This window comes from Maniola jurtina, chromosome 7 (assembly GCF_905333055.1).
Source record: "Maniola jurtina chromosome 7, ilManJurt1.1, whole genome shotgun sequence".
NCBI lineage: Eukaryota > Metazoa > Arthropoda > Insecta > Lepidoptera > Nymphalidae > Maniola > Maniola jurtina.
In genome coordinates, this window is record NC_060035.1 from 3,927,749 (window position 1) to 3,950,541 (window position 22,793).

The window sequence follows — 22,793 nt, forward strand, 5'->3', positions numbered from 1 at the left end:
AATTAAATTGCTCTGGGTGTAATAAAATTTGGATTGGGATGTAGAGCTGGGACACACCAAACGCGTATGCAGCACGTACACGTGACCACGCGCGTAGTGACGCGCGTGAATCCATAGACATGACAGCACGCATTACGTCTACGCGAACGTTCACGTCACGCAAGCGGTATGCCATATCTCATACAGTTCCATACATTACAACGTCATGGTACGCGCTACGTCTACGCTTACGTGCTGCATACGCGCTTGGTGTATCCCAGCCTAAGTCTGACTATCTTACTACTTATTGGTTTTATATTCCAAATGTTGGGTCTCAATCGAATTTGTTTTTTAAGTGATGTGCTCAGAAACAAATGAAAAGACGAACTATGTTATAGTTATCTAATCTTAACTAGACCATGAGTACCTACTGTCCCCTGATCGAAGGTTTCCCCGATTTTCTCAGTCTTCATTCCGTGCCTGTCCAGCTCATCTAACTAAAACTAGTATTATAGTATCGTATTCGTTGCACCAATGTTGCTTCGGCCTGCCATGCTGGCAGAGTGGCAGATTTAGTGAGAAGTCATCTGACATACGGCAAACATGACCTTGCCAGTTCTATACAAGCGACTATAAACCTCACGTCAGCAACTTGCATTTTAAAACATATAACAGGATTCTTGGACTCATAGTATTATATTATTGTAGTAGAGATGTATCTTAAACTGTGTTCAGTTTAATATTCCAACGTGTACGTTTTATATTTCGAAAAATTACAAAGGGAAAATTGTATTAAAGATGAAAGAGGTGACCGACTTTTATTTGCGGAGTATAATAGTCGTTTGCGTGCTGCCTCTGTAGAACTGAGACTGCGGATTTCAAGGTAAAAAGTCTTGTTAGCATGATAGTCAGCAAACGCCGCGAAGCAATAAAGCTGATGTTTTACCGGCAAAGCTTAGGCACTTCCCAGTTAGATGTCAGTTTTAATATTCGCGACTAGTTCCAAGTATAGAGGCAAAACTTATGTCTCGGAAATCGCGAGCTAATTTGCGCGAGCTAAAATAATAAGTCAGCAAAAAAAATATCTGGTTAATTTTTTTCCTCCCAAGTAAAATGCTCAACTTAAAGAAAATGCAAAGCAGGTCTGAGTATGCTAGAAAGCGAAACCCACCTAGAAGTCGAACAAGAATAATTCCGAACTTTTCGTATCTAATCATTTTGTTGCCATCCACGTTATAATATTCTGCTCTCCTACATGACGCAATCAACTTTGTATCCAACAGTTCAAAAGATGAGATAGTTTGGAACTTTAACGTCGACTTTTTATGAGGTGAGAAAAACTGTACAAATCCTTGAAAAAATAATTATAATTATTAAAAAAAAAATTTTTTACTAAAGGCAAAAGCACCCAGTAGGTATACATACATTATAAAATATACAATTGTAAAAAATATAATATAAGTAGAATAAAATAAGCTAAAGTACATAAAATATGTAAGTAGGTATCGTTGTTTATTTTCAGACTCGCCTTTGGTGTCAATCGATATTTTAAATTAGCAATTAGCAACTGACTGAAAATACGTACCTAATTACTCTATTGCGTCTATAACTAGGTATACTAGTACTAAATGATGCCCGCAACAATGGGAATATCCCGCTTTTTCGGGATTAGATTTTCCGGGATAAAAAGTCTATGCTCGTCTTCAGAATGTAAGCTGTATCAGCTGTACCTGTAGCAAGTGTTCACGATATCCGGAACTTCTTCACGTTAATTTAAGATTTGAATGAATCCCGCGGTGACACTCTTTGATTTTCCGGGACAAAAAGTAGCCTATTTGTCAAAATCAGCTAAACTGATGAGCCGAAAAGCTAGCAGACAGATAGACACACTCACAATTATTATAACATTAGTATGGATATGGATTATGCTATTAAGTATACCTACTAATATAAAATGTTATTCTTTTTCTCAAAGACACATAACAGTTTTAATCTCACAAAACCGTGCTCAACAGCTTTTGGACGAGTAATAGTTCAAAGACAAAAGAAACCGTAAAAGTACTTTTATACAAGTATTCGAAGCGGTAAAAGACTTTTCTTTTTCTCATTTACAAGTATTTTTATCTTTACTACACTTTTCTTTTCACCCGTATTTACAGTTCTCCAACGCGTACCTATTCACTTTTTAATGAGACTTTAAAACATAGGGGTTTATAAAAGAAGCGAACACATTATTATTATGTAACGTTATTTTGGGCTTGAGCCAGCTCAATTTGATTATTTTTGCTAGGTTTTAATTGCTGTTGCTACGAATGCAGTTCATGTTGAATGAGTAAAGATAAATCTACATTCAAATAAACGAAATAAATAGGAATAGAATTCGAAAGATTTTTAATCAAATAACTAACATCTACAACTGCATCGGAATGCCTATTTAACCCCCGACCCAAAAAGAGGGGTGTTATAAGTTTGACGTGTGTATCTGTGCATCTGTCTGTGGCATCGTAGCTCCTAAACTAATGAACTGATTTTAATTTAGTTTTTTTTGTTTGATCTGATCAAGGTGGCTTTATCGAGATGTTCTTAGCTATAATCCAAGAAAATCGGTTCAGCCGTTTGAAAGTTATCAGCTCTTTTCTAGTTACTGTAACCTTCACGTGTCGGGGGTGTTATAAATTTTTAATTTATACTCGTCTACCGAGAAGAAAGCGGTTGTCCTTTTCAAATATTCGGTTTACGATTAGTAGGTACCTACACCATGTATAATTAAAGTCAAATCTATAAGTACATAGCTACAACCAAAAACATGCTTGTATGGGTTGCATACATGTTGCATATGAAAAAGTTAGAAATTAAGAAAATAACATGGCTACCCTCTTGCACCATCAGATTCTTTTACCCATTATCTTGATATATACCAAAGGATTCAATAAGACTTGTCCTAGGAGTCCTGCGAATCCCAGTGACTTAAATAAGCATATTATAATACCTACTCGATGGATTTACATTGTGGAGTCTCTACAGCGTACTCCTACCTCCATCATCCTATACTTATCCTTACTCGTTGGTACCTTTGGATTTGAGATTAAGTGATTTTGTGTCTACGTTTACGTCTACGTAAAACGGACTGACATTTAAAGGGTGATTCAAAACGTAGGTAGGTTCTTACACATTGTCCTCGTACTATTGTCATACTTACTTCTTCTATAAGAAGCTTAACTACATTCGTTGTTTGAGTCAATATAAAACGAAACCACTGAGAATTCAGAATATATGTACCACAGAACGAAGGATGTAGATGGCTTTAACCGTTCATTAATTTTGTGTGTAGCCACAAGCGAAATAGGCTTATACACAGATGAGTGAGATACACCAGGTGAATACAAAAGCACATTTCAAGACACGCCGACACAAAGCCGAGTTTCGCGCTCAGGCGGCGTTAATAACATGATTAGCCATACCAAGGAACGTTATAGTTGGAGTTGTTAAAGATTTCCATTCGGTTTTGATTTCCTTAAACTACAGAAAGTTTATACAGAGTAGATAGATATCGTTGCTTATTTCCTACCATCCACGCTGCTGTTTTTAGTAATATTTTATGCTTAGATATGAACCGAACGTAAAATAATAATGTAATTACAATATACTTAACTACAATTTTACAATCTTTAATTTTTAAAACCTCCTCTAACAATGTCTTTTGTACTGAACTGAGCATTATTTGGGACTTTTAAGATTTGGAGGCCTGATTGATTCGAAGCCTGGCTGGGCTGGACCTATAATAATTGTTAAAAGTTTTTTTTTGACGTGACAACGTCTTATAATTCGATAGAGCCGGCTGCACGCACGAAAAAACATGACTCATGCGGCGTTACCCAAGCGAGAGCGCGGAACGAGCGACAAAGAAGCACAATCGGCCTTTGTTGTCACGTTCAACTATCGTCAGTAAACCGACTTTACAGACAACCATTTTTTTTTTTTTTAAGTTGAAACAAACGAATGCTATATATAGCTTTCTTTTTAAATGATTTACTGGATGAAAAATACGTAGGGTTTCAGTATTTCAGCAAGCCAGCTAACTGGTTGGCAGGCTTGACCATAGAGACAGATTATTTTGAAATGAATATGGAATAAGTACAGGGACGTTGTTCCTGTTTATCACTGGCCAGCGGAGCCAATATTTGCCGTATTTCGATGTTCGTTTTTAGTTTAGGCAGACGAAGTCAGAATTATAAGCTAAATGAAGGAAGTCAGTAGGTAGGTAACAAGAAGGGAATTGCAGGAAGATATGAGATAAAGTACTCAGGCGTTAACGTAATATCGGTGACGTCGACGGGACGTTTGTTGCTTTGTCTTTTAATTGCACTACAATAGAGTATTGGACCGATGTGAATTTTTGCATGAATATATGTCGTTAAATATCTGAAGAGTGATATAGGCAACTTTTTATTCCGGAAAATTAATGAGTTCCCACGGGTTTTTTAAAAAGCCTAAATTCACGCGAAGTAAGTTTAGTTACGGGCATCTAAGAACGTGGTAGCGGTGCTTAATATGTACCACGACCCAAATCATCGCGTCAAATGTTTGTTAATTGCAGAATTCAATGAAAGAAGGATTAATTGAGTGACCAGTCTACTAAATGATATTTCCATTCATATTCCATGAGTTCAAATTAATTATTGTAGTAAGTAAATCATTCAATTAAAAAGTAGTATATACTACGCGTTTACAGTGGGTCTCAGATTAAAGGCCAATTCACAATAATTGCGTACACGTGACACGTGCGTAGTAACGCGCGTAAACCCCTAACACACCGGGTTACCTGTATGAACGAGCTATAAGTCTATTCACATTTGGCAGCTTCAATTTTCAGTCAAGTTGAAACCAAACTTCTAAAAATTCTTTCAGTTTATTTCATTCTATTCAAGAAACCGCTATTTGAGCAGTCATGCAGATCGGTTTGCTGAAATGCATCTTTTCAAGTAAATCGAATTCACTGAAGAGAAATTGATAGCACCTCTCAGTCTACGTTGAATTGGGTGTGGAGCGATTCCTTAGGTAGACTTCCAAGTTGAGCGTCTGTCGTCGAAAGCAGCAGATTTAATAGGTATACTATGCAATCGTAGGGAACGTTATTTGAGCGTAATGACACTAACGCGCTTACTGTCGCTGCACTTGAATGACGTTTCATACATTTCCATGTTGCCGCGGCATCTTTGATGCTCACCTCAAAAGTCCATCTTAAGAACATAATAAGTACCTTTGTGTTCGCGCGAGCTCTGTCTATATATTTAGTTTCGTCTGGGATTCTAACAAGAACCGGCACTCAACAACTACAAGAGCACTCAGGTCGCGGTCCAGAGAGCAGGATTAATAAGATCACCGTACCTACCACGGTCAAAATAAACGAGGTTAGGTCTCATTTTATCAAACTGCTTCCTATTTTTCCTTCTTTTCTACACGCATAGTCTGTTCTAACTAGATTTCCACACAAGCCCTGTCAGACCTCCTTAGAGTTTAATAAATTGTTTAAGTCTAAGGGCAGTCTGGCAATGCATGACGTGATTTCTGTTCCGAAGAAAACAAATATGAAAAATTGGACTTTATAAAATAAGGTGTGGCCCTCATGGGCTTTTAGTCCATTACCTTTTTTCTCGTCACATTATTTATACATATAGATTTATTAACTACGTAGGTATATAAGCCCTTTGCCTTCGGATTTTCTGCGGTATATTATAACGTATACGCGATATTATAGAGAAAGTGTCATCTAGTTCGTCTGTTTATTGAAAAGATTTATTGATCTTTACATATATCGATTTATGATATATTTTTATTAATTGTCAAATAAATAGGTACTTACATGGATTCTAAAGGATTATTATTAACTAGAATTTAATAATAAAATCCTCGCTCCGTGTAACACGTGAGAAATTCACGCTTAGTTTCTTTTATCACTGAACAAATATTACATTTCTCGAAGGCCTTATCTCGCAGGTATTCAAATATTACCCACTTTAAGCGTTGTTGCGTAAAAGGCGTATTTGTTCTGCATCTTTGTTAGAACGTGACTTAGGTAGAATTAGGTACTCAGGGGCTTAAGCTAGGAGCTTGTTAGCACTTATTATCATCGTACTAACATCACAGAATAAATAGCAGTATTACGTAAAAAGTTACCTAAGTACTATTATCAATTTTCATCATTATCATTACTAACCAACTAGAGGATGCCCGCGACTTCGTTCGCATGTAGGTTTTTTAAAATTCCCGTGGGAACTCTTTGATTTTCCGGGATAAAAGTAGCCTATGTAATAGCCTAGCTAATCCAGGGTATAATCTATATCCATTCTAAATTTCAGCCCAATCCGTCCAGTAATTTTTGCGTGAAGGAGTAACAAACACACACACACACACACACACACACACACACACACACACACACACACACAAACTTTCTCCTTTATAATATTAGTGTGAAGTGTGATGATACACGTCATCACTATTGACCCATAGACGTCCACTGCTGGGCATGGGTCCCTTGTAGGGATTTCTTCACGCCACAGTCTTGCCTGAATCCAGCGGCTCCCTGCGACACGTTAATTGTCAATCCACCTAGTGGGGGATCTTCCAACGCTGCACTCTTCAGAGCGAGAGCGCCATTCCAGCACCTTGGGACCCCCAATGTCTAACGGATTTTCGAACTAACGTGCCTTGCCAATTGCCACTTCGGCGTTGTAATCCGTAGGGCTATGTCGGATACTTTGGTTCTCCTACGAAACTACTCGTTTCCATCGCCCACGGAGTCTCTGAGCTATCTTTCAATTTTCGGTCAAGTTGAAACATAGCTTCTTAAAAATTCCTTCAGTTTATTTCGGTCTAAAGCAGCCGCGGTGCGGTGCAGTCATGCAGATCGGGTTTCTGAATTGCATCTTTTGAAGTTTTGAATCGAAATTCAATGAATGGAAACTGATAGCCAATTTAAAAACATCCCTCTCAGTCAAATTTGGTGAATTCAACGAGGAATTCACCGAAATTATGCATTTGATAAAATTGCAGATTAAACTAACATTTTAATTTGGATTCATTGGATTCTTGATTCTCATATTCACATTATTCCACTTCAATAAGTTTATTCCTGAACTGCGGAACTGAAATGGAATAGAGACGTCGTCGTTTGCTAAACTATTTATACCATTTTAACCCTTTACTTCAGTAAAAGAAATCCAATTCCAGATACTGTCACTGGATTGCAATAGTTTTGATATGTTAACCCACTTCTTATTAGAAATACCTAGTTACTAGCGGTGATAGCTTGGTTAAATACCACGCTCAACACTTTTGACATTACCTAGGTCCTATTTATTAATATCACACCTATATCGACCCCAAGATTTAACATTCCAAATTTACCCAACCGTCCTTACACGCCTAACTGGATATTCGGTTCAGCCTAGGTCGTTTTCTGCGACATTTCAGCATAAAATATCTGGAAAATCATTTGAGATTTATGTATTAGCTTAATTTATACAACCGATAAAATTTGTAATCTATAAGCCTTTGATCTTTTAAGTCGATTCAAAACTAAGCGACAAATGATATCAAATATTGATTTTTGTCCAGTTAGATTTGCTCATCATGTTTTCAAAGCCTGAAGATAAAGGTTCCCGAATAGTACGTCTTGCCAATGATTATTTTAAAACATGGCTGCTATTAGAGGCCTGATAAAAAATCTCAGAGTTAGTCAGCGAGCGATAAGAGAATGTATCTCTAGCTCTAAGTGACCAAATTAACAAATACGAAATAAAGAGAAGGTGAATAATAAAAGGCAAGTCGCAAAGCTGATGTGGCAATGGGTTAGGACCGATAGATCTTGAGGCCCCAGGGTATAGAATGGCGCTTTTTTGGAGATCCCCATTATGTGGACGGATCACAAGGAACTGCCATGCTAGACACTGTTGGCTATTGGCAGTGACTGTTAAGAGGGCTCTCTCCGTTACTCGTTTCCACTCGTTTCATACAATCGTAGTTCCAGTTTCATTTGAATATTAAGCAACCAAAGTCCATGAAATTTTGCAGACATATTCTAGAAACTAATATCTATGTCTGTGGTTTTCCAGATTTCTGTTAAAATATTCGGTTTCATAGTTACGCGGTCTTAAAAATTTTCATACAAATCTTTGAGCCCCTGTAATTTTAAAACTACATATTTTTAGAAAAATCTAAAACACCACAGACACAGATATTAGTTTCTAAAATATGTCTGCAAAATTTCATGAACTTTGGTTGCCTAATATTCAAATGAAATTGGAACTACGATTGTATGAAACGAGTGGAAACGAGTGACGGAGAGAGCCCTGTTAAGTATGTATGGAAATCACCACAAGAAACCTACGTCCAGCTATTATATTCAGCTGATTTCGTCAGAAACGCATACTAATATTATGAATTCACATTCATGGTATGGTATGGATTGCAGTCCCGTGTATTGCTGGAGCGAGCGGCGAGTCAAATCCTTTTGACTACAAAACCCAAACTTTTTTTTTACTACAAATTACTTAAGGGACTACCCTCAAGTAATTGCATAACGCAGCGATCCACAAAAAGTAAACTCGTTAAGTAAAGTCGCCTGGATTTTGTTGCGCGACCATTAAAATATTAAGGTCAACAAAATATCCAATTAGGCGTGAAAGGGCGGCCGGGGGACTAAGGAATTTGTTTGTAACTTTGAGAAAAACCGCTAAAGCATTTATCGGCCCCAACTAATTATAAGTCTAAAACTGATGAATCGGTTCGGCCTCCGTTAACAGCGCCCTAATTGTTTATCAATTCGGAAACATCTGCCTGACGTTTCAGGTTGGAAACTTTGTTTTAGCGCTGTCATAGTTAAGACGTAATTGGAAATGTTACGGTAAAAGAATGGCAGACTTGACACACCTTTGAGAACATTACGCAGAACTCTCAGACGTGCAGGTTGTTTCAATGTTTTCCTTCAACGGTTTACAGTTAATCGATGTTTAAAATGTTATATAGGTATATTTCACGTAGGTAGATCTAAAGAAGGGTTCGCAAAATATTCACACTTTTCAGTTAAGCTTTGAAAAGTACATGACGAATTAAATATCCTTTATTGTATACCAAAAGAGAAATTCCAACAAATAATAAAATAAACAGAAAAACATGAAAATTACACGATGTTTAAAATTCAAAACATTTTACAAAATAAAAATTGTCAATTCATAAAGAACTCGTATTTCATATTTCACGGTACGCTTTTCCACATTGTTATTATCATTTATTGCTTGTTTGGATAATATTTCAACCAGCCTATGACGAAACGTGGCTCTGCCAACATTGTGGGGACTGGGTAAACTTTTAATGTTTACCTTTATTTCCCAATGTTTATTCATAATTTTTATTATTGATTATTTATTTTAACCCTTACGCAAAAAGAATGGGATTGAAAGATTGACTGGATAGCTTAAAACTATCTTGATTAAACAGGCTTTTGAACAGAAAATTCGCATTCAATTCGGTCCATACGTTTGAGCGCTACGAAGACTGTTAGTTTTAAGCTATGTTTCATGAAAATCTGTTCTGCTATTTAAGGATTTTCAGATCATTTCTCAGCCAGTGTAGGAATCTCAGTTACATTTTTGATATTTTATAAGTATTACTTCCATCCATCCATCCATCAGCCTGTATGCGTCCACTGATGGACATAGGCCTTTCTTTCCAAGAGCGCGCCACCAAACACGGTCCTCCGCCTTCCCCATCCACCCGCTCCCCACCACCTTCTTCAGGTCATCGGTCCAGCGGGCTGGAGGAGGAATTAGACAACTATAAGTATTACTTACAGTTGTCTAATTAACTCGAAAATTGCTATACTAGGTACTTTCAATCACACTGCAAGAATAAGGTACTGATACTGCAACCAGAATAGCCATGCGAACTACTGCACTTTGAAAACTTACAGTAGATGTAGTGTCGGGGCTCATTGATTTCGTCTTGATCAGTAATTATTTGCCTTACAGACAGACAAATCTGATGACTTATCAGAAATATTGAAATTGTTAGCCTGAAAAATTGTATTTTCAGAAATATCATATTAATGCAACTGACCTATAGAGGTTTTAAGTAAGTACTAAAGTACATCGAAGACAGATAATAATTAGGTACTCCAGGGAATGTACTATATGTACTATTTGTGGCATATATTATTACTCAATAGGAACCTTGAAATGGTTGTAATAAATTAATGTTAAAAGTTCTCCGATCGAAAATCGATCCGTGTGCTGCTTAAAATTTTAAACGGGGTGAAAAGTTCATTAGGTAGTAAAACGGTTTCAATAATAATTAGACTTGCAACGAATAGTATATTCGGCAGTATACCGAATACCGAATATTCGGCGAGGCCCCTGACCGAATAGCCGAATATTCGGCAAAAGTATTCGGCTGGATTTTTTTATTAAATTGGATTAAATTATGTACCTGTTACTTAATAAATGATTATAAAAGAAATGAGAACCTTACCCTTCTAAATTTTGATTACCACAATAATTATTCAAATACATAGAATCCTCCATTTTTCCAATTCAGAAGATGATTATGTACCTGTGTTATGCACCAATGACTACTTAAATGATTATAACAGAAATGAAAATATGATTATATACGTAATCAATCGATTTTAATTTTTCATTTTACCAATTATTTCTCTATGACAAAATATATTATTTAAATATTCGGTATTCGGCCGAATAATATGTAGATATTCGGTATTCGGCCGAATATAATAAAACCAGCCGAATAGGCCGAATACCGAATAGTAACCGAATATTCGTTGCAAGTCTAATAATAATATAATCAACCGTATTTACTAGGTAGTGTTTAGTTTCCAATTTGTGACGTTAGCATCAACATGCCATTGTCATAAAACTGAACTGAATTTTACAGTCAGCTGGTATTAGCTATTTGAGCTGAGCATTTATGACTGACCAAATAAAGGCCTGGACAAACACGAAGCGCGGTTTTTTGTTGTTACGGGTAAAATTCTAAACGCTATGAAAATGTTTGGCACCACTTCCGAGCTACCCGCGTCAGATGCGTAGAGTCTTATAGAAGGTCTTAAAGAGAGACTCATTAGAGTCACCCGGCACCTAAGGCTAAGGCACATCTACTCATGTGGCTAACGGAGCGGCTTTACTCGCGCTTCATACTATTAATATTATAAACGTGAAGGTTTGTATGTAGGTAGGTGGATGTATGTTTGTTACTCTTTCACACAAAAACTACTGGACGGATTTGGCTGTTTGGAATGGAGATAGACTATACCCTGTATTATCACATACGCTACTTTTTATCCCGGACAATCAATGAGTTCCCACGGGATTTTTAAGAACCTATATCCACAGGAACGAAGTCGCGGGCATCAGCTAGTTATTTAATAAATTAAGCTAATAAATAAATAATAGCCTCGTTAATTAGATAATGCCAATATCTTAATTTATAATGTACTACAGCTTTTACAAGAAACGTAAGACCTTTTCTTCGTTCGTTGTTTGTGTTTTAAGAGGGCTCACTCCGTCACTCGTTTCATACAATCGTAGTTCCAATTTCATTTGAATATTAAGCAACCAAAGTCCATGAAATTTTGCAGACATATTCTAGAGACTAATATCTATGTCTGTGGTTTTCCAGATTTCTGTTAAAATATTCGGTTTCAAAGTTACGCGGTCTTAAAAATTTTCATACAAATTTTTGAGCCCCTGTAATTTTAAAACTACATATTTTTAGAAAAATCTAAAACACCACAGACACAGATATTCGTTTCTAGAATATGTCTGCAAAATTTCATGGACTTTGGTTGCTTAATATTCAAATGAAATTGGAACTACGATTGTATGAAACGAGTGACGGAGTGAGCCCTGTTAAGCTTTATACACAAAAAGAAAATCTTTCTAACACATCATGTAGGTACGAGTATAGTAAGAAAATATTGGAACCCCATTTACAAGTGCTTACATGAAAGAAGGCATTCACGTTTCTGGAAAAAAAGGATAATTATTTCCTCTACTTATTCCTTTGTGGATTTTCAAGGGTTTTCCTCAAAAAACAATTCCACCCTTTGTCTAAAAGCTCGTGACTACCTAAAGGTAGAATTGCGTGACGCAAGTTACGTTTTCGCAGTTGTTTATTTCGTTTATTCTTTAGGGGATTACCTATAGAGAAACGTACTAGTTCTTGTATTCACATGGTAGGTACTCAAACCATTATGGTTGAGGTTGAGCAATGAGCATGTTGAATCAACCAAAAATAATTGTTGTTGATGTATTAAGTGTGGACAGTAATTTTTAAAAGTTTTTAGTTACTTAAATAATTTTTCCTACTTTTAATCTTGTACGTTCTTACGGATTAGAACCTCGTTATTACATAAACTAGATCATGGCTGTAACTTCGTCCGCGTGGATTTATATTTTTAATAATTGTGTGTGTGTATGTTTGTTACTCCTTCACGCAAAAACTATTAGACGGATTGAACGGCCGGATAGTTGAACGGATTTGAAATTGAAAATGGAGATAGATAAACACAAAGGCTACTTTTGACCTGGAAAATCAAAGAGTTTCCACGAGATTTTGAAAAACCTAAATCCACGCAGACGAAGTTACGGGCGTCAGCTATTTTATAATATTAGTATTAGTTTGGATTAAATTAAAAGTACCCACCCAGCTTGAGACATCCAAATAGAGAAATAGAGCCTCGATAGCTCAACGATTGAGGAGCGGACTGAATTCCGAAAGGTCGGCGGTTCAAACCCCACCCGTTGCACTATTGTCGTACCCACTCCTGACACAAGCTTTATGCTTAATTGGAGGTAAAGGGGAGTAATAGTCATGATTAGCATGGCTAATATTCTTTTTTTTTTTTTTAAACCTAATGTTTATGAATTCGAGCGTGAGATACCAATGTTCTCCTGCAGCGCTGGAGCCAATGACTATCGGTTGATTAGGGTTAGCCTTTAACGTTTCAATTACACGTAGGACCACCGCAACCGACACAATGGCGGGTTAATCCTATGTTAATTACGAAACGCGACCGAAATAAAGCGCTCCCTATTCCTGAACCCCGTACATAATTGATGTGATGCCCCGAGCTACCTCATCATTTATTTACTACGCCCCACTTGGAGTTTTTGGATACACCTAAAAATATAGGTAAGTACCTACTTACAGTGTTATTCGCATTTTATCCTACACTAGCTTATGCCCGTGATCTCGGCCGCGTGGACTACACATATTTCAAACCCCTGTTTTACCGCTTTGGGGATTGAATTTTCAAAAATCCATAATTAGAGGATGTCTACGTCATAATAGCTATCTGCATGCCAAACAGCCCAATCCGTCCAGTAGTTTGAGCTGTGCGTTGATAGTTAACAGGGCTCTCTCCGTCACTCGCTTCATACAATCGTAGTTCCAATTTCATTTGAATAGTAAGCAACCAAAGTCCATTAAATTTTGCAGACATATTCTAGAAACTAATATCTGTGTCTGTGGTGTTTTAGATTTTTCTAAAAATATGTAGTTTTAAAATTACAGGGGCTCAAAGATTTGTATGTAAATTTTTAAGACCGCGTAACTTTGAAACCGAATATTTTAACAGAAATCTGGAAAACCACAGACATAGATATTAGTTTCTAGAATATGTCTGCAAAATTTCATGGACTTTGGTTGCCTAATATTCAAATGAAATTGGAACTACGATTGTATGAAACGAGTGACGGAGAGAGCCCTCTTAAAGATACAATATTACCTACTATAATAATATTATAAATAATATTCAGCTTTTCTCACAGTCTACGTTCAACAGCGTACATAACAAATTATCTATTCATTAACAGTCGTACAAGCACATACTGGGGATCATTCAAATGCAAATTATGTAACGAATATAATAAGATTCCATTCAGTGCGAGTCAGCCCTCGTAGATAAGATTAGTTCCCGTCTTTATAGCAATTTTAACAGATAAACCAATATACAACTAGGTTGGCAGCCAACTTTTTATACGACTGTCCAGAAAAAGGAGTGTAATGTTTTCAGGGTTCATGCATGCATCTATGAGAGTTTTTTCTTCCACCATAACTAAATACCTAAACAGTTTCGATATAATGTGCGCTATCGTTAGAATCAAGGCATCATCCCGATTAACATTGGCTATATTTTTTTTGAAAAAAATTCAATATAGCAATGCGTTTTTTGTTGTGCAGAGATACAAGTGTAAATCCATGTCAGTGTCGTTGTGCATCTGTGAGTTAGTTAATGAAATGGCAAGACCTAGGTTCTTATAGATCCGGGGACCAAATTATCCAAAGTACCGTTATATTAACTTTTAAAAGTAATGATAATTGCGTAAATGTTTGCTTAAAAGATGAATTAATAACTTTCGTATTAGGATTTCATCGCAGCGCCACTTATAGTGCGTCTCCGCATTTCAGCGAAAAGCTACTTGTTTCCTTTTTTTCTTCAAGATAAGGAAAAACCGGCCAAGTGCGAGTTAGACTCGCGCACTGAGGGTTCCGTACTCGGGTATTTTTTCTAACATTTTGTACGATAACTCAAAAAGTATTATACATAAAAATAAATAAAAATCTGTTTAAGAATGTAAAAGCCCTTTCATATGATACCCAACTTGGTAAAGTTATCTTTGAAAATTGAAACAATTTTTTTTTTCTTAAATGATGTAACCACAAATTCACGGTTTTCGGATTTATTCCTTTACTTGTGCTATACGACCTACCTACCTGCCAAATTTCATGATTCTAGGTCAACGGGCTTACCCTATAGGTTTCTTGATAGACACGACGGACGAACGGAAGGACGGACGGACGGACAGACAGACAGACAGACAACAAAGTGATCCTATAAGGGTTCCGTTTTTTCTTTTGAGGTACGCAACCCTAAAAACGGACTACACCTAGCTCCGTAACGACGATAGTTATGCGAATATAATATTACTGTGCCTATTAAGAAAATAACCAAACTTAAATAAAGCCAGTACGTAAATATAGTAGTAAATTTTTTATATGAGTTTTATCTATTGGATTTACTTTAAAGCTTTGTGGAACTGGTCCATATAACAATGAAAAGCCTTTTACAGTTTTCGAGCGAAAGCAAATGCATTTAATCTTAAAAGCAAATATGAGTTCAGTTTTTCGGTGTATTGTATTTTGTACCAACGATAAAAATTCTACAGTCAAAATATTTAAACGGGTATGAGGAACGTTCCCCGCTATTCAAAGTCAAAGTCAAAATCATGGTTTTTCATTCAATCACGCCTGTAAGCATAATACTGTAATAATAATAGTCATGTCAACATGGACCCCTTTCTTGCGCCTTTTCTCTGTAACTAGAATTAGACTTAGGACAATAAATTAATTATTTCAGTGCAACGCGCAGGGTTTGAACCTTTGGCCTTTCGGATTTAACCAATCTTTAGCTGTTGACCGTTGACCTATAGTGGCGGCTTCTTTGTTAAACGCAACATTGAATGTAGGTGGAACGTAGGGTTGCACATACTATTTTCGAAAAATAATAGATACAACTGCTGGCAGGCGTATCGTTAAAATAGCGATCTCTTCCAGTGCTGAGGATTATTTAAAAGAAAACTGAAGCATTCAAATATAATTAAACGTAATATTATATTATTACCTAAGCTACGTTTAAATATATTGGTAGGCTCTAGGTAGGTATGTCTTATTTTACTTATTATGTATTTGTAGATACCTACTTATTTTTTATTGTATATTTTAAAGATATTGGGATTTGGGAGGTATCTACCTAGTACAATATGACAATTTATAACTTAACAAGCACTTAAACGATCGATACCGGATTTTCAATCGTTAAATAACTTTTATCTGTGGAATAAATTTGACGTTTTGACAGATTTCCTATACAAAAATATATTTTTTTTTCAAATTTATTCTTCAGATAAAAGTTATTTGACGATTAAAAAAGACGTATAAATATTATGTGCCCTTTTTAGAAAATTTTATTATACTTAAATATTAAAAACTTTGAAACCCATACGTGGAAATACCACCAAGTTACTTACTTATCACGATAACATAATTATGTAACACGGAAACGCGCCAAATACCTACCTATCTGGGCACCCAAAATTTACTAAGTTCTAAATATCGACGCCTACTTACAATGCTATGTACGCCGATTTAATAAATAATTTATAACCTATTTACTACCTACTTAGTACTTACTGATAAACTCATTTAGTATGCGTAGCCAAATTGAAACAATATACCTGCCTGATACATTACATTGACATCGATCTTTTTACACATATACGAGTACCTACCTAGCTATGACTATAATTTAACACAAAGCCTATGACTACAACATTTGTTAGTTTTGAGAAAAAAATATCCGATATTTTTATTCGTATGAGATTTGAGAATGCACTTTTAATTATGTATATCAATAATGAATAATAAACAATACAATGAACCTCCCCCTAAAATAGCATCAATATTCATTAAAATTGCAATCTTTTTAAAAGGCTTGAACAGCCACATCTATAAGTAATAAGTTAAAGGTAGATAAATCATGGGTATTTATATAGATAGGTAGGTATGTATAGTACGCAACAGGTCGTGATAGCAATCGTGGTGTGGACGCCCCGCACATCCTCATATAGACTACTGGCCCATGCCCAAAAAAATTATGGGTCATATGAACCACCAGCAGGGTTATGCTGTATCTCAGTGGCACACTAATTTCGTGAAAATTTCTAATAATTAAATGTCAAACTCAAATTTTCTATTCGCTAACGTCAGTTTTTAACCAAGATGACGTCATAGACAATGACTCTCGATCATAGCCATTAATGGGATGGAATAGAAACCGGAAATGCTTTTTCACGTATGTTTTCGTATCGATAGTTTTTAAAACTCTATTCACTAAGCAAAAATGACAGTTTGTAATTAGAAACTTTATTAGGTGGCTACGATCGTTTTAACAACTAGTCGGGACCAGTGTTTTGCGACTCGCCACTATAATCCGTCCGTTTTATAGAGGTAATAATTTTTTAGCAATCTCAACGAATGTAGAGATGTTTTAATTTCGAAGGATTTTTATTAATTACAAATCGGCTGAATTCCGCTCGGTTTTTCAGAAAAATATATTATAATAAAAAATTGATACCTAGTACCTAGGTACTTACCTATTAGTTGTAAAAAGGTACCTAAGTAATCTATACTAATAAATAAAATTGGAGTGTCTGTCTGTAATTTCGAAATAACTACCGCCATATTAAGGTCATATGGTTATTTGAACGATACTATAACTGAATCACACGTTTTTAAAATTTTTGTCTGTCTGTCTGTCTGTCTGTCTGTCTGTTTGAAAAGGCTTATCTTTGGAACGGCTGAACCGATTTTGACGGGATTTTCACTGACAAGTAGAGGATTGACCAGGGTGTAACATAGGCTACTTTTTTTAACCGACTTTCTAAAAGGGAGTTGTGTTTTTCTACCTTTGTACACCGAAATCTCCGAGATTTCTGAACCGATTTGCGTCATTTCTTTTTTAATCGATAGAGAAACTTTGGAGTCCAACTCCTCAATCCTGATGCTGCAGGGGATCTGACCAATCCACGCGGGCGAAGCTGCGGGCATCAGCTAGTATAAAGTAAGGTTGGTTCGTCGGAGTTAAATTATTGTTATTTTGTAAGCAAGTAGGTACTATATTTTGTGGTTATGTTAATGTTGTAGATAATAATTTAAAAAAAATATGGCTCGTGCCGTATTGATGGGGCATGCTGAAGAGCAGCGCCAACAAAAGGCGCTACGGGTCCACAGGCGCAGGCTGCGCGATATGTATAACCCAATGGAGCTGCCAGAAACAGAGTTCATTGCGAACTTTCGTTTGAGCAAGGCTGGCTACCAGCAGGTGTTAGAGGAACTCGGGCCTCACCTCCAAGCCGCTCGACGAAGGACAGCTGTTCGCATTGAACTTAATGTAAGTCTCATGTTACCTACATGAGACTTACCTTAAGTTCAATGCGAACTAAAGTACCTATTTCCTATCTTTGTACCTATTCTACTCCCTTTACAACCTCTCGCACTGCCAAGGGTCACTGGTAGAGATCTCTTATAGAGTGCTTCCCTGTCCACTTTTACTTTCTTTGTCTCTTAAATTGTTACAACTTTCTGGTACAAAATAAAATAACAAATAAAAATAAAATTCTGATATTTATATTGAGGAAGAAAATATTGAGATTAATTTAACACAAAAATTGGATTTTATATTTATTGCAGATCCTAGCAGCTCTGCATTTTTATGCCACGGGTACATATCAGCGCCCAATGGGGATATCTATCTTCAATACGATGTCCCAACCATGTTTGATCCAATGAAATGACCCATCGCAATATCGCGATGGGTCTTTGCAAACTCGACCAAGAGTTCGAATTGGCGCACAGAGACTTTTCTTCTTGGAGACATCTAAATAGACAAAATATGCTTCATGATTTCGTTCAAATTGTGTGCTGAAGGAATAATTAGGTAGGTACACAATAAAAGCACTCAAGAATACTGTAATTCTATCATTCTATAGTCATAATTCAAAGTTAGGTACTACAAAACACTAATCTATGCAAAACACAAAACCGTTTAAATTCAAGTCAAAGTTCAAACTGATGTAATGTCAATGTCAAATGTCCATAGATAATAATTAAAAACTAGTCGAAGTCGTACAATTCAAAAAGTCTTACATTTCTACTACGCTACCTGTCAGGCAGAGATATTTAATTTGGCCATATAAAGTCGATAAAATACGCTACTATGTTAATGTTGGCCAACTGCCAAGTGTTAGATACTCGTTATTAGTTAGCCACGCATTCGATACAGAATAGAAAAACACGTGACCTAAATTTCATGGATTTCTAACTGGACTCAATGTCTAACGAAAACTTTCAAAGATACATAATAGCCCTGCAGGTGACGTATATAGGACGATATAAGAGCATAGTCCTATTATACGTCACCTGGTGGTTCATATGACCCATAAATTTTTTGGGCATGGGCCAGTAGTCTAATAGAGCTCGCGTTGACCCACGAATATCGCGGATAGCGCGAGTGACGTGCGGGTCCTCCTGCCTCATAACCCGATTGCCATCTCGACCTGACGCGTACTATACGTTGAAACATCTCAAAATGCACCGCGTGATACATCCTGAGAGGATATAAAAAAAAATATATAGGTACCGATGACAAATCGCCGATATCAAAATAAAATGTTGTTGTATACTATGAGTCGTGGTTTACATATTTAACATGGCTATTAACATAATCAAAGTCAAGAACATTCGCATATTATAACATAGATAATAATGTAACCGTGAGTTTGCAGTTTGCATCAAGAAACATAAAACTTGGTTGGCACTGACGAAACATTTACATAAAAACATGTTGAAAACTCTGTTTTCTGTAAATGTATCAAACTGCGTTTGCGTTGTCATTGACATTTAACAAATCTTGAAATCTGACATAGAATTTATCCGATACTCTGCAGTGCAAACTTAAATTCAACAAAACAAGTTATGGCTTTATGAGATACGTCACATACGCCGACCTGACAAACATTCACATGCTTAGTGCTATTTGGTACAAACTCGCGGTATTTACTGCAGTGAGAATATGAGTCAAAATATTACTTAGGCACTTTAACAGTGAAGGAAAACATCGTGAGGAAATCTGAACGTCTGGATTATATAAGCTTTGAATTATCTAGTCAAAAAACTTTTGTTTTTCTTTCTGCTAATTTTAGCCGAAAAGCTCAAAGCCTCATCAATGGTTAAAGGAGCGGACTGCAATTCGAAAGGTCGACGGCGCGGCGCGGCGCGTTCAAACTCCACCCGTTACACTATAGTCGTACCTATACTCCTAGCACAAGCTTTACGCTTCGTTGGAGGGGAAAGGAGAATGGCAGTCATGATTAATATGGCTAATATTCTTTATAAAAAAAAAAAAAACAAAGACCTTACTATCCAGTGAATGGATTAGTGTGAAACAGCCATTATGAGTAAATATAGGAACAGGCGTACATATATTATATCGCAAGGAATTATTAGATTGAAACTTCAAAGGATCTGCCAAAAATCGTGACCGGATGTTTATCTTTAATAAATTGTTTACTTTCGAAACTTTATTATATAAGAATGTTCTGTTACAGTAAGATCACTGTTGAAATATTATGTATTATTCTTGTAGACAACTAGCAGAGTTAATATAGCTTTTTATACATATATATTTACATCCATTTTTTTATGAAACCAATTTCGTTGTATGAATTTTGCGCAAAGCTCAAACAACCGCAAGATAAATGGCCATCACAATAACTAAAAACATTGAAAAATCGTTAGCTAACTTTTAATAAATTATTGTGACCAGATTCCCCGTTGCGGCCATGTTTGTTTGTGTTTCCGATGATGCGTCAGCTATTAATTTCAGTTTATTTGAAAGCGCGCCGTCACTTTCATTCGCCATTTATAACATAAACAAGACTCAAGGCGCACCCCAGCACTCAATCATTCTTAGGATACCACGCAATATTATTTCTGCATTTATTACTTTCTTGTTTTATTTTTTTTAGTTCGTTTTGCTCTTGGTCGAAGAACCGATAGATGCAGCTGGGGTTCCAAGATGCTGGAATAATGACATTACAGGAAAATGCAGTGTTAAACTCAAGCTTTTTTGAGGACAAAAAATCGATATCGTCGAAATCACGGCAAAGTGTGCCCACCCGGGATTCCATTGCAAATCAATGAAATTGCATCGCAAAAGCCCGTGAACAGGCCGTGAATTCAGTCCTTACTTTTTGTGCCCAATCAATGTAACTTTTATATTTTTAGATTCATGAAAAGGTTATAAAAGGGCTGTATGATTATTTTTTTCGAAAATTGCGGAATAATACTTAGCGTATTTTATAGCTATAAAAACTACCTATACCTATGTTTTATTATTCATATGGGAGGGGTGTTATGGTAAAATTTTGATAATATTTCAACATAAATTACCTAACACCTTCTAAAATGATATTAAAAATGTGAAATGATGTTGAATAATAATTACGATTATGATTTAGAACGTATAACAATTAATTCACATTGAGCATCCTAAATCAGTCGAATTTCTACAGAAACTATGGTAATACTAAAGTCCTAAGCGGAAAAACTGGTCCTCACTCCATTTCATGCCGTTCACGACAGTTCTCGCCGCAATTCGCGAGTGAAGGACCAGCTTTACAACGCGCCTTATCTCTACCTACGAAAAAACTGTAAAACAGAAAATGCCCGCGCGAATTACTCATTAAAACCTTAGAATAATATAAATATCTAAATATATAAAAGGAAAAGCTGACTGACTGACTGACTGATCTATCAACGCACAGCTCAAACTACTGGACGGATCGAGCTGAAATTATGAATACATATATAGATAGTTATAATGATGTAGTAACCGCTAAGAAAGGATTTCTGAAAATTCAACCGCTAAGGTGGCAAAATAGGGGGTTGGAAATTGTGTACTCCACGCGGACGAAATCGCAACTGCAAGCTAGTTATATTAATTAATTAGATTCCTACAATTCCTCTAAGCTTGACAATAAAACCTTTGCGAGATGAAGCTTTATGTGTACTGTATACTTAGTTATGGAGAATCATACCTGAAAAACGAGTGCATATTGAATTTTTGGAATGGAACTAACTAGAACTTTACCGAGAAAACATCAGCAATATAGAAATTCTTGATCTCTGTTTAAATTTTCCGAGAAGCAATACAAAACACTTGTCTCATACATTCGTTAAGTTTGTAGGTCGATTTCGGAAAACTTGCATCAAATATTATTGCAATCGCAATTGTTGTGATTGGCTGAATTTATGATATTCTTGTTGCTATGCATTGTAGCCAATAGTGAGCGAGCGTCGACCAATCAGAGGTGATTGCGATCGTGACATTGTAACTGTCATTCTACCGTAATTGAGCTGTTGGTTTTCAGAGTGTGAGCTAGCGTGCGAGCTGGCCTGGTCAGTAGATCCAGTGCAGCAACTCGCAATGTTTGGACGTATCATACGAGTTAGGGCTCATTTACATTAGGTCATTTTGACCGATTCGGTTGCAGCCCGTATTCGGTTACCGACTGGTGTAAACGGGTTTTCGGTTAGCCGTATTCGGCCGCAGACCGTTTTTACATGGTTTTTACCATTCCCACACAGTTAGTTCCTTCTCGTAATACAACATGTCGCCCCATGATGATGCCTTCAACACGAGTACACAGTTCAGCGGAATACGGTCGCCGATTCCGGTAAATCGACAACTTAAACGAATACGGTCGCCGTATTCGGTGACCGACTTAATGTAAACACGCCATTACTCGCACTTGCGAGTTGAATAGTAGTTTGCATCCGAGTTTGAACGAAATATGTCCGCGTAACTAAGTACATAATATGTATGTCGAACCTAACCGTTATCATTTCATTTTCCAATAAATCATTGACATCATTTTCCCCATCGCTCGTCTCAATCTTAATTTAATGCCTTCATTTTCCCTGTGACAGTTCATTCAATATGTTACACATTCTCTTCAAAAGTTCAGTAGAGCGTTAACAATTCACACGTACGGTTGGATCGCTGGGTTTGTCAAGCTGTGACATAACCAACAAAGGGTGCAATCTGTTATACCCACATAACTACATAGGTTTAAAAGAGTAAGGTAAAGAAAATAAACCTTCTTTTCATCATC

The 22,793-nt window shown here is 36.4% G+C and overlaps 1 protein-coding gene and 1 long non-coding RNA gene across 4 annotated transcripts in view; one reads left to right on the forward strand and one right to left on the reverse strand.

The window, feature by feature from the left end:
* Positions 1–22,793, reverse strand: part of LOC123866845 (protein qui-1) — a 153,365-nt gene that overhangs the window by 123,708 nt on the left and 6,864 nt on the right. The gene's annotated exons all lie outside the window — the stretch shown is intronic.
* LOC123866887 lies at positions 3,389–22,316 on the forward strand. The gene is made up of 3 exons (XR_006796273.1): positions 3,389–3,399; positions 7,818–7,822; positions 22,132–22,316. It is a non-coding gene; the product is annotated as an uncharacterized LOC123866887 (long non-coding RNA).